The sequence below is a fragment of the Stegastes partitus genome, unplaced genomic scaffold (assembly GCF_000690725.1).
Source record: "Stegastes partitus isolate 25-593 unplaced genomic scaffold, Stegastes_partitus-1.0.2 Scaffold1309, whole genome shotgun sequence".
NCBI classification, from domain to species: Eukaryota; Metazoa; Chordata; class Actinopteri; family Pomacentridae; genus Stegastes; species Stegastes partitus.
Window position 1 is genome coordinate 144,041 of NW_007579040.1, and position 13,966 is coordinate 158,006.

At 40.1% G+C, this 13,966-nt stretch overlaps 1 protein-coding gene across 1 annotated transcript in view; it reads right to left on the reverse strand.

Moving 5' to 3' along the window:
* Window positions 1-9,244, reverse strand: part of LOC103369614 (tyrosine-protein kinase yes) — a 27,076-nt gene extending 17,832 nt beyond the window's left edge. The window contains exon 1 of the mRNA XM_008298365.1: window positions 8,592-9,244. The gene's annotated coding sequence lies outside the window, so the exon portion shown is untranslated. The remainder of the gene's footprint in view (window positions 1-8,591) is intronic.
* Window positions 9,245-13,966: the final 4,722 nt, after the last annotated feature.

Genomic DNA, 13,966 nt, shown 5'->3' on the forward strand with positions numbered 1-13,966 from the left:
TGAAAAGTAGCAAATAGGTCAATGAATGATTAAAATAAGAGTTAACAACAACCCCAGTTACATCCAGTTGTATTTAAACAGCATCAGTTCACAACATGTCATCTAATAGCCCTTCACATAGCGAGGTGAAGCCCTTACACAACTAATCCAAAGTTTGTTTTTGATTCCTTTTGAGCAAACACTTGGTGAGAGTGGGAAGGAATAAAAAAAACTCACAGTGTCCCTTTTTTGAAACCCTAATCTAGATAGATACAGTGAAAGTTGTGTGTTTCTGTATAAAAGTCTCGCAAAGCAAGGAGAAAAAAAAGCTTTTTTTCTAGGTTGTAACAACGCATTTCTTCTTTGTATTGTGAGCTTTAAGGAGCCTTACAAATACAAAGAAATTCCCACCGGAGACCAGAGAGTGCTGTAGAGCTTATCTGTCAGCAGAGAGGGTGTGTACGTTCACACCTGCTCCCTCATTATATTTGTATTAACACAGAGGCATGAAACATGATACGTGTTCCATCATATTTAACTGAAAGCTGAGCTCAAACTGCACCACGGCACGCCGAAGTCAAGTGAAAAACACACACAAACACAAGTCTCACAACTCCCTCCGAGCCACGGGGTGATAAGTAAGGCACTGCAGAGCCAAAAACTCAGATAAAATTCCTATTAGTGGCTGTGTGGGCAGAAAGAAAATGATTTAGATTTAGTATATAGAGTGAGACACAGCAGGTTGGCTGAATGGGAGAGGAGGGGAGGGGGGGGACCAGTGCCAGCTCTACCAGCTGGAACTACTAGGAGGATTATGAGGACAGCGGATTTACCCTAAGAGGATAATAACCGAAAACAAAAAAAAGGAGTGACCACCAGGGCCTGCAGCTGAAACTGTGAGGACCCCTTTGACTCTATAGTCACTTCAGCCTGCAGCAACCTTTAATGTGTGTTACAGTCATGTGCTTCTCACATGAGCAAGAGCTGAGAGGGTGGAGAGGATCTTATGGAGTCTCGGGTGTGATGACACAGTGGCTCAGCTAATCTTAATTAATCGATTAGCCGTCACATAACGGCACCTTTGTCTAATGCTTGCGTGCGTTGCAGCTTGCGGCATCATAGTCAGAATGCTGGATGAGATGATCAAACACAACGCACCTTGGGCGGCACTTTAAGGCCGTAAAGGCCGAGCACTCACAATGAAAACTATAAATAAGTCCAAAACTGTGCAGCCAGACGTTGCCGTAATGGATCTTAAATGTCAAAATGTCTCGCTGACTTTTACATTCAGCTCGACGCAAGATCATTCCTGAACAGCGGAGCCATGAAACCACACGGAAAATCTGCCCCGCTGCTAATTATAGCAACTTATTCTTATTGCGGACAACATCCCACCGCCCCCAGGACGATAACATGACCTACAACGGCAGATCGCATGCAAACACGAGAAGGCTCCCAGTTGCACCAGTTAGAGCCAGAAAGAAACAATGAGAGAGGAAGGTGAAGAGTTTAAATGGGGAAGTTTACACGCACATAGGCATATATATATACAGAGGATCCTTCACTATCTGATTGGAAAGGTGTGGTGCTATTGTCTCAGATAGATAGAGGAAGAAAATGAGGAGTAACTATCCTTGTCATTTCACTCAGCCTGAATCAAAGCGCTGTAATTTGCAGAAGACAAAGATTCTGCAGCTGCATTCAGAGAGAAACATTAAAAACAAACGTGTATTCTCTTGGTTGGTTTATGTTAGACTTATTCAATCCTGCAAGATACATTTTCTTCAGTGTGAACTGTGCATAAGGACACAAATACCTTTTCAGCACCCGCTGTTTCTGCAATTACGATGTCTCTTTACAGTGTTAAGAGCCACAGATTAGACAGTATCTTTGTTTAATATTCTCTATCCTGCGAGGTCAGTGAGCCACTGAAGAAATGACAGCTGAGAGGCATTCAGTGTCTTGCTCAAGGACACTTCAATAAAGCAGAGACTTGCTGAAACCTGTCTGTATTTCAATGCACTTAGACCGAAGATTGTCCTATGTTTAGCACCGGCCGCCTGCATTGTCAAGCCTTACAGGAAATACATAATAAACAAAAAGCTAAATTTATTTTCGGACATCTGAGGAGACTCCAGATGTTCCCTCGAGGGACCGCGAGTGTTTGAAGCTCATGAAGGAGCTCAGATGTTCAAAAAGTTTGGATGTTTTCACTTATTTTAAAGCAATGTTCTCACATTTTCTCCAAGGCTTGGTACCTGGTTAATTACCGTTGGTTTATTTATAGGCTTGCATAATCCCGATTTCGGTCGATGCACCTCCATATGAGCTGTTTGTAAGAGGCTCAGAGACACTAAACCGAAAACATACGGCGGTGAATCAACATCCACCACCAGCTGCGGGAGAAAAACATTTATTATAACCGTTCAAACCATCCCTCTGTGTTCCAAAGCTGTGAAATCATTCTTTACATATTCTTGTGTTACTGTGATAATTTGAACCTGCAGGCTTCTTATCAACGACCTTCCTAAAGTTTCCTTCTTCCCCCGCTCCGACCACACTGCGATAATTCCACCGAGTCTTCGCAAAATGCTGATAAGACGGAGGAGAGCTCAGTTTTTTTTTTCTTTTTTTCTTCGCCCTCACACCCTCTGATAATACTGAAGAAGTTTGCAGCGGTCATGGTTCAGAATTTTAAAGACGCCTGCAGAGGCAAAGTTTAGTTGAGTAAGCTGAAAGTGCAGGATTATTTGAGGGCGGTGTTATCTGTGTTTACAGTCCTGGTGGTCAGAAACTAGGACATCACTTCACTGTTACTTGTTAGTACCACTAATGCCAGGATTAACTGTTTCTCTTTGTTGTGTGTCATTTTAATTGGTCACTTTTGGCTTTCATACTGTTAGACGGACTAAAGGAGCTTTTTGAAAGATTAACTGATTAATCGCTTGCAGTCCTACACACACATTACATGAACCCATGTTAACTGAAAGTAAATTGTTTCAAAACTTGCAATCTGACTAAAAATGTCAAGTCAATTTTGTGTAGGAAACACACGATCAGAAAAAAGTCTCCACAAAAAGACGTGTAACAATAAACCGGTAAAGTTCAAACTGCTTTCAGTCATCATCTGTGTAGATTCTCAGTCGTCCAGGTCATGATAATACCAAGAGCTCCACTAAAAAGCAACTGAAGCTAATGTGAAAGTGACTTTGACCCGCATTCTTTCTAACAACCAGCAGGGGGCGACTCCTCTAGTCAGGTTGTATAGAAGTCTGTGAGAAAATCACACAATTTCTTACTTGATTTGTTACCTCAGTAAACATTTTCACAATGAGTTTATGGTCTAAATCACTAGTTTCAAGTCTCTGTCAGTACAGCACGATGTTCATTTAGTAAATTATGGTCTCATCTAGAGTAAAACAGACTATAAAGTATGCTATGTTTTAGGTGTGGCTGCCTTGCGGTTGACAAGTTGCTGATGCATAGGCATAAAAAATGTCCCATAGTTCTCATCTGTCACATCTGGTTTCAGAAAAACAAAATGTTGACAACCAAAGTATCAATCTCAAGGCTTCAAAACAGTAGTCCACAAACCAATGGGTGATGTAATGGTGGCTAACTCTGTCTTTTAAAAACACTCTAAGATGCTAATGATTGCCAAGTTTACCATTTTCACCATCTCAGTTTTTGTGCTACAGTATGGTATTAAAGTACAGCTTAGGCACCACAGAAAACCAAATTATTCAACAAATAACATTCTGATGTAATGATGGTGCCAGATGAAGAATTACTATGTTTCACCAAAGCTACCTCACGCTGAGGAGGACACGGACATCTGTACCAGATTTCATGGTGGTTCCTCAAACTTTGTGAGACGTTTCACTCAAAGCCACAGCTTTTTGCCAGCACATTCAATAGCTGTGAAAGTATTTCAGTAATGCCATAACATCACTGATTCCAGCTCATCAAAAGTCAGGATTTTTTTGTTTTGCTCTTTTTATTTTCAAACCACTTTAAACTGCAAACGATTACATTTTTTTTGGTTTGTTTTAAGCATTTGACATAAGGCTGAGTTGGCAGTTACCAATCCCTAGGTTAAACCCACACTAACTAAATTACCACGATTAGGGTTTCAATTGAAATGACATGTCTGTAGAAATAAAAAGATATAATACAATACCCAATACACAGATGTGACAGGTGACATTTATATTATTGGATCTCATCTAGAACTTCAAATTGACTGACAAGAAACACTTTAAATCTTTCTTTTGCGTATCATGCATTATAAATGAGCTGAAGCCTGACTGTAAAATGTAGTTAGAATCTCACTAGTTCAAACAGGCTCCAGTCCTCTGAGGTTTAGATTATCTAGATGCTCATGAGGCTGATATTTGGCCGGATGAGCCGAGCTAAAGGGTGGTACGATGGTGGAGTCGCTCCGTCCATCAGCCAGCAGTCTGACTGAAACCCTGCCCAGCGTCTCGCTGGACAGCTGTTAGCGGCTGACGCTGCGGCTGCAGACAGGGAGGGTCTGTGGAGCTTTACTGGGCTTCAGATCTTCAACAGATGCTGCCTGCCACCATCCGCCACATTCCTCTGATGCCAAAGGGTTAAAACTGGTTCTGAAGAAATGTCATGTGACGAGGAGGATGTGGAGCCTCAGAGCACAGAGAGAAACATCAATAAATGTTTCATAGTGAGATTTACACTGAGGGTATAGAGTTCTGTTGCGGTCGTCCTCACAGTAAACTGATCCTGAGGCCTGTAATACTTTGAGATTGGTCTGAGAACTATTAAATACAGCTTGAATATCTTTCTTGGAAATGAATGCGGAGTGCTCGACTGTTTTTATTTGAAATTCAGCAACCCTTTCCCCCCCTCGCTCTCTAGTATTAAAACTCCAGTCCTGATACTAGCAGCTGTCTTGGATATTTGCATTTGTATCATCCCTAATTTTACTTAACTTGACTCTTAACTTGACAAGTGTGTAAAACACAAGACCTCCCTGAACAGCTTGCGGTTGAGCTCATGTCAGTTATTGTGCTTCCAGAGAACAGACATCACACATTTTCGAGAATAACAGGCCTCATGGGAATACATGAATAGGTGAGCGTGAGCTATTTTGGGAATCTGAGTGTGTCTACAATCATCCATTTGTCAGAACATAACAGAACCAGGTATTTGAAGTGTCAACATCCAATAACGTGACTGTAAAACCCATGTTTTAGGCAGGATTAAACTGAAAGAGTACATCTGACAATGCAGCTGGATTTTACATGTGGATTTTGGCACAATAGGAAGGAACAATCTTCTACACTGAAATATGTTGGATCATTTCTGCTTAACGCAAGATATCAGCCACTCTTCCATACTGCCTGCTGATAAGAAGGTCAGCTTTTTGTTTGTACATAAAGCCCTTATGCATTTCAGTATTAGCTTCTCAGATAGTATGTCGTGAGCAGTGGTCACATGCTGGAGAAAGCAGAGCCTCAAGCAAGTACAGTGTTGGTGAGTTCAATATAAAAAAGAAGGAGCTGTTTAGAGGGATGCATGGATCCACTCATTCACCAGCAAATGACCTTACTGTGACGAATCCACATTAAATACTGTTTCTGTGTCAGTCATTCCAAATTCCACAATAAAATCCAGTATTTCTGCTTCACTTCGACTCATTCTATCAATGGCACTGAAAACGACTTCAGTTGGTTTCACTCAGTGACGTATGTAAAGAAGAACTGCTGTCAAATCAGATATAGTTTCTTTGTTGAGCCACAACATCCTGAGTTGAGCCATAAAATCTTTAAACCTTAAAACTACAGTTCCAGCTTTGAATTGCCCACCTGCATCAATGAATCACATTTCCCAAAGATCATCAGCAAACAAGGAAAAACGCCACATTAGCCTCGAGCAGTTGTGTCCGAATCCCAAAAACATTCCATTTACTCTGAAGTGTGATCAAGAAACGTTCTCATTCGAAAGCCTGGAACCATTATTTTTTCTTTGTTGATGATTACTGAACTAATAATTTAACTGATTAATTCTTGCAGCTCTACAAACAACCCTACACGTACAGTATTCAATCTCTGCGACTCGGGGTCTCTCGATCAAAACAGATGAGTCAACCATGAACTGCATTTGAAGATAGATGAACCCTTTTAACAGGCCACTGCCTTCATTATGCACAACTCTAACCCTTAATCCAATTAAAATGGTTGAGTTATGTAAAAATTCACCCTGTGCAGTTGTTTTGAACTGAGAAACTAGCTTTAGAGACCAAAACCGTTTGTTTGTACCAGGCTGTAAACATGTTTACTTCTGGGCATTTTAACATGAGGGTCTATGGGGAGTAACTCACTTCTAGAGTCAGCCTCCAGTGGGCATTTGAGGAACTGCAGTTGTTGGCACTTTCACAAACATGCAGTTTCTGCCCCTACAGGTCTGTCAATCAAAACAATAACCAAAGACGTAGTTTGATGAAGTAGCCGGGATCATGGGAGTCGTTGTCTTCAGTATCTGCAGTAGTGACGTCAACAGACAGCGTAATGTAATAAAGCTCTATGCACGTTACATCTAGTCATACATATGTCATTTCATTGAGATAAAATATCTTTCGAGGTTTCCCCTGAGAGTCGACTGTCCGTACAACCTCTGTAGCTAACGTTATGTGGCGAATTAAATCATGGGTAACTAGACCTCAAATAATATATTGGACTTACACAGATACATCATTATCGGCATCAGTATGCAAAGACATGAAAACTATTTTTTGTATAATGGTGCCATCACATAGTTTGTCCAGCAGAGCAGCTCCAAATCGCTCAGTACAATCTGCAGCAGATGTAGCAGAGTACGTATCAGAGTAACGCAGTGTCTTTATGGTAAGTCACTAACTAGTTATATCCCCATAATTTGGCTTTTTCAATTGAACTCCAACATACTATATGTGTATATATGTAAAGAATATTTGCAAATATATTAATATCAGAATTTTTACTCTCTAACCACCAGCATCCGCAGCGAAAATGTAACATCAGTTGGTGGTTTTATGGTAACACTGCTATCCTTGGTCACAGCAGTCCTAATAAAATAATTAACAGTATGATAAACATAAAGAGGTTGCATCCTATTAAGGCTGCATTAGAAGACCAACTGTGTCACCGCAGCACAATGAAAGCTGTCCCGTTTTCTTTCTTCAGATTTGGCTGAGAGACGTGTCCTTTTCACAGGCTATCAAGGATCCACCCATTGACCCGACCCATCCCAAGATGCACTGCACACCAGTGACAGTTGGACTTTTGAGAACATTGCAGACTCTACAAGCGGAACTGTGGCAGCTCTAGGTTACACATTTAAATGTGAGTACTTCCACTTCCTCCGGTATGTGATCAGACAACATCAACAAAACAAGAACATCTGAAGTTCCGGCTTCATCTTGTCAAAACGACTTTTGTCTCGACTTTTGTCTCGACTGTCATCTTCTGCTGATAGAAGTTACAACAAGTCCTCCTGAATCCAAATTGTCTCATTTAACTCCTTCGTATCCTTCGAAGGCGTGGCCTTAGTAGGCCGCATCCTTCCAATGGAGACACACATATTGGATAAAATTAAGGATTTCTCGGATTTGAACATTGTTGAAAACATTTGGTATAATCTAAGTGCACATTTTAAACATTTTAATGTGGAAAAATGACATATTTTACCTTTGCAACCTGCACTGATGAAGAGACATTCAGAATAACCTTAAAGGTGTGACAGAACACGTGCCAACCAACCGAACCACTGCCCACTCATGTCTACAAGTTGGTGGCACATTTTAATAACATTAGAAACAGCGGTTTTCCCCTTTAACTCCCCTTACTCCAAGTTCAGCAGCCCTTATAACGATTCCAAGCAGCTATGATTCAGTCAAAGTTGTGCAAAAGTGCTGAGCTGTTCAGGATGTGACACGTTACCGAGTCACTCTAACCCTGACAGTTTACGTTACTTTACAAAAAAAGAGCAGAAAAACTTGAATACAGCAGCAGCTCAGATTGTGACTCAGCTGTTGAAATCAGTGACTTCAGACAAAGTGACAGCATCACCCAAAGCGCCTGAACCCCCTTTTTCCTGCACCTCCTTCTTTCTTAACCCCATCCTGGTTTTATTATAATAATAATCTGAATCTGCACAAATCAAAGATTGAGTTACATGTTTTCAATGATGATTTGGCACTTTGACCTTAACTTTTAAGTAAAATAATAAAAAAAATAGTGGTCAAAATAGATGAAACATGTGAATATTAATAACAAAACATGATTAATGTTGTCACTCTGGAGCATATTGGGCTACTTTAAAGTATTTATCTGCAATCTGATATGGTTGCACTGATATTCCTCTGGGACTTAAAGCACATGCTGCCTCCTCACTGATTTCTCACATCTACATATAAATGATTAATTAGTACATTTGCAGGTAAAACTGCAGCTTTCTGGTGTTTTATTGGAGGACAGCTTGGCTCCTTTGTTGATGACAGGTCAGACAGGCGAGCAGCTGCGTTCCGGCCCATCTTTATCTGATCCTGCTGCTCTCACAAAGACCACTTTCATTTTTTTCCCCTTTTCTACATTTACCTTCACAAATGCCCGTCCTTCTTGGGGGGTTTTCTCCTTTTCCACCCTCCTTTCTTCAATCAGATTGGGAGAAAAAAAATTGAATAAATTAAAAAAAATAAAAAATCTCAGTTATTCCAACCGGGACCGAGCCGCCTTCATCCTCACTTCGTCCATCCAGCAGAGCAACTGTGGTCAGTTTTGTGTGCTGAAGTTGAATCAAAGCGGCTCAAGTGTTGCAGTCTTGGAGGAGGATGGCGGAGGAGGAGGCGGCGGAGGAGACGGTCATCGTTACCGGAGCGCGCAGGTCACAGAGGTGCGCTCCTGCAGACGCATGGCACCCGTTTGATCAGCGGGAAGAAAAAGCCCAAATCAAAAGTGGAGATCCTGAAGTATCCCAGCGCTTTGTAGCTTCTCCACTTCCTACTACTAAACTTCCATCAACCCCCACACACAACAACATGGCCGACCCAGCAGCCTTGCGGGACTGCTGGAGCCTCACAGCTGGAGACTCAGACGCGGATCCGTCCGGAGCAGCTGGTCCGAGAGCGGCCGAGACATCGGTGCCCCCGCCGAGGGAAAGATCCGCCGCTGCAGAACGCACGATGCTGGTGATAGATAAAGAAAGAGAAATACTGAGAGAGGAGGAGGAGAAGCAGAGCAGACCGGCCAGCGGAGGATGGTTTCATGTACAAAAAGGACTCAATTTGTACCGTTTTCAGTCCCATATGCAGGTCTGTGACGCCCCCTGCTGGTCATACAGCTGCTACTGCAACTCAGAGTGTAGACTAGCAATATTTATTAATTTACATGTGGACACATCACACAGTACATTTCCTTGATAAAGATCAGGATCCTTTTTAAAAACGAAGTCATTGTACATAATTTTGTGCACGCCTTGTGGATACTTACATGTATCTGTAAGTGTTCAGGAGTTTGCATGTTCTACCCGTGCAGCGTGGGTTCTCTCCGGGTTCTCCGGCTTTCTCCCACACAGTCCAAAAACATGAGGTTAATTAGTGATTCTACATTGTCTGTAGGTGTGAATGTGAGTGTGCTTGGTTGTCTGTCTCTAAGTGTAGCCCTGTGATAGACTGGTGACCTGTCCAGGGTGTCCCCTGCCTTCACCCTAAGTCGACTGGGATAGACTCCAGCCCCCCACAACCCTAGTGAGGGTTAAGCGGTGTGTAGATGATGGATGGATGGATGTAAGTGTTCATTGCTAAATCCACATCCTCTGAGCCACTTTAAATGGGGCCCATTTAATATAAATGTAGACTCAGCCACAAACACTACAGTGGAAAAGTCTGAGGAGATCAGCAAAGACCTGAAAAAGCAAATCAATAACTTAAACAAGTCAAGAAAGTCACTTGGGGCCATTTCAAAGATTCCAAAATCATCCGTGCATGTAAGCATGACATACTTTGTACAATTGTGCCTGCTGCTGAGAGACAGTTGGTCAAGAATCACCAAAAAGCAGGTCTGCAATGAATTCGATGCTGCTGGACTGTTGTCAGTGTCCACAGAACTGAGGCGCTGCTATGCAGGATGGAAGCTCTTCCTCCAGAAACAGAACCTTAACGCTGGACTGAAGTTGAACTTTTGTCCATGTGATCACCATAGACAAAGAAAATGCCTTCTGGAGGAAAGTTCTGTGGTCAGATGGAAGAAAAAATGAGCTATTTGGCCAAAATGACTAGAAATATGTTTGTAGGAGAGAAGTTGAGGCCTTTAACCCCAAGGATAGCAAACCTACCACCAAGCATGGTGGTGGCAGTATTATAATGTATATGAGGAATCGGTAATAGATCCCTTAATAGATAAATGTGAATATCCATTGGTATTCTAAAGTAGGCACACAAAATAATGTACAAAGAATACAAAAAATTACTTGTAGAAAATGTATGAATATCAATATAATATGTACACAAGATGTATGCTTTAGTGAACATATGTTGTTATTATAAAACTAAATGTAAAGTCTTGTAAAGGGTCGTCTTCCCGTACAGTCCAGGAGGGCTGTGGCCACTGCGAGCTGCCACTGAACTGCACCCTGGTGGTTAACAGTGTTCATTTATTTATATTTGCTGACCTGAGCAGCTGTGTAAAATTATCCTTGCAGTTATAAATTAAATTGAATTGAATTGAGCCATGATTTATTTATATTTTTTCATATTTCTTGTCTTAAATCATCTAGGATTATTTCTAATGTAAATATTCTGTGTGTTTTTATGCAAATTTGCAAACACAATCCTCTGCACTTCAGATGGTCATAGTGGAAACATACTGGACCTTCACTAAAGGGCCACTCCACCAATTTTAAAAAAACATCAAATCACTTTAGGTGAAAACAACAGTTTAAATCTCTAAAATAAGGACTGATATCAAATCTAGGTCATGCATTTTCAAAGGAAAGCCTACGTAGCAAAGTGAGCTCTGATAGATTTGGACATTTACCTTGCGGGCAGAGTCTAATGAAAGACTATCGAGTTACTTTGTGGGAGGTTGTGGGAAGAATGTTTTGAGCCTCAGTTCCAGATTACAGAGCAGACTGGTCCTGACGTTCAAACAAAGATGGTCTGCTGATGTTTGGTACAAACCTAAATGAACAGTTACAGCGTGGAGCCTCATGTGAAGCAGAAGTTATCCACAAGTCAAACATGTCTGTCTGCAAAGATGAATTCAAGTACATTACGAGAAGCAACATGCAGGTTTAGAGGTCTGAAGAAGTTTGTGATGCAGTTTAGTGAAACTGAACTTATATTTTTATTGTTCATTATGATCTGAGGGAAAATCCATCCATCCATTATCTATACACCGCTTAATCCTCACTAGGGTCATGGGGGACTGGAGTCTATCCCAGCTGACTTAAAGTGAAGGCAGGAGACACCCTGGACAGGTCACCAGTCTATCACAGGGCTACACTTAGAGACAGACAACCAAGCACACTCACATTCACACCTACGGACAATTTAGAATCACCAATTAACCTCAACATGTTTTTGAACTGTGTGGGAGGAAGCCAGAGAACCCAGAGAGAACCCACGCGGGAGAACATGCAAACTCCACACAGAAAGATCCCAGGTGTTCTCACCTGAATACGAACCGCCGACCTTCTTGCTGCGATGCAACGGTGCTAACCACTGAGCCACCTTGCAGCCCCTAACGGAGAGTTATTTTGAAAAATGTCCTCAGTTGATGATGATATCTTCTGAATACTAAACCCTGCTAGTGATTAAAAAACATCTGCTTGACCGGTTCTTCTAAAATGTGTAAATGTCCTAATTTTATCTAAAAAAACCAATCACTACTCACTATATCACTATAAAGTTTTTGAGCCACACAACATGAGTGTGTAACTTTTATATGTGCTTTAAAAGAGAAGAGCATCAATAATGTCCAATAGGACACAACAAAACTGTTTTATGTTGTAAAAAATGTATGGACAAGACAATGCGTGTGTCTTTTTTTAAAACAATATCTCATGTTATAGTTTCCATAAGACTCTTTGTTATTGCTGTTTTTCACTTTGGTGAAGGCTTCAAGTTTATAACCTGCATTTTACGACAAGGCTACAGTTGTTTTATGTCAACTATGATCAGATGGTTATTATGTCAACAGTATATTAACCCGTCAGTAGAGACTAATAGTAATTTCCTGTTGTATAATGAAGGAGAGGCTTTGAAACAACATCACAGATTGTGGATTAAACTCGTCTCACTTTGCTTTAATGAAGAAACTTTTACCATAACTGCTACTAAATGCTCCAAACTTTAAAATGCGAGATGTGAGGAATGAAAGAACAGCAAAGTGCTTCAGTCTGACTGATGTGAACTTTAAAACTTTTCTCTAGTTTTGGTGCTAAAATTATCACCTATAAGCTGCTAAAACCTGAAATCTGACATCTTGACATCACGTATCTGAGAGGAATCCAAGTAAAAACGTATTCTCACGGTGAAAAACCACCTTAACTAGATGCTCCTAAGTGCTAAAAATGCAGCGCGAAACATCTCTGCGCTGCCGTGACAGCTCTGTGCACCATCATGATCCAGAGATAGCGTGTGTGTAATCTTTAAAGCTCCCAGCGTTGACACTAAACGCTGCTTGTATCACACTCGTGATTATATCCTCTTCAGCAGACTGTAATTACAATAAAACAGTTCTACACCCTTTTTACTGACAGCTGCTCTGTGATATCTGCTGTTTGCTTCCTCCCATCTACTTATTGAAGCCTTTCAGTACAAACACTACATTAATTACACTAAATGCACCTCTTTATCTTCTGACTCGACAAACAACAGCGTGCACTTTGCAGTCTTAACGTGTAAATCAGTGTAATCTGTATTTATTTAATGAAAGCAGAGTTTTAAACCAACTTTCCTATGCTGATTTTTTAAAAAGTTGTCTGTAATTTTGAGAAAGTAATATTCAAACTGAAGGTTTACAGCTTCCTTATGGGTTGATTAAGTTTTATAAACCAATAAAAACTCTTTGGACAATCCAAAAAATGCATTAATGCAAATATTAGAAGATGGCTTTTGGAGATGCTATTTGTTTTTCACATGTGAAATGTACAAAATTATAAATTTTAATTTGCATTAATGAGCCAAAATGGTAAAATTGAACTAAATACACTTACTCAAATATGTACTTAAGTACAAGTATTTGTATTTTATTTGATTCTTTTCTTTTCATGCCACTTTCTATTTTACTCAGCTTAATCTCAGAGGGAAACATTGTACTTTTTACTTCTCTACATTGATCTTTCAGCTTTGTGTTTTTCCACACACAATATCTGAAGAACTTATAAAATATGATGTTTTGTAACTAATTAAACTACCCAAGCCGACCTGAAACAACTAGTCAGTTAATCATTTAGTAAATTATGAGAAACTGGAAACTATTTTGATCCTTTTTAGAGCATTTGTGACAACATTTCACTTTATTTTCTTGATCTTTAAATATCAAGCAATAATCAATTAATAGAGAAAATGATTAGTAAATTCATCCATAATGAAAATGAGCTCCACCTCATACAACCTATAACTTTTATTAATGTAATAATAATCTTGATATAGAATAGAATAGAATAGAATAGAATAGAATAGAATAGAACTTTATTGATCCCTTTGGTGCAAACCTCAGGAAAATTGTTGTATTTGTACTAAAGTATAGGAATGGTGTATATTTTTTAGATATAATTATATCCATTTTTATATAATAGTATACATATTTATATGTAATTGTAGTATAGGAGTCACAGGAGGCTTTTTCTTTCTGCATTTAGTGCTTTTTCCTTTACCGTATTTTCAGGACATTGCTTTTATGTAACATTTTTAATGTAACAGAGTACCTTCACAGCATGGTACTCGTACTTTTCACGACTAAAAGTACTA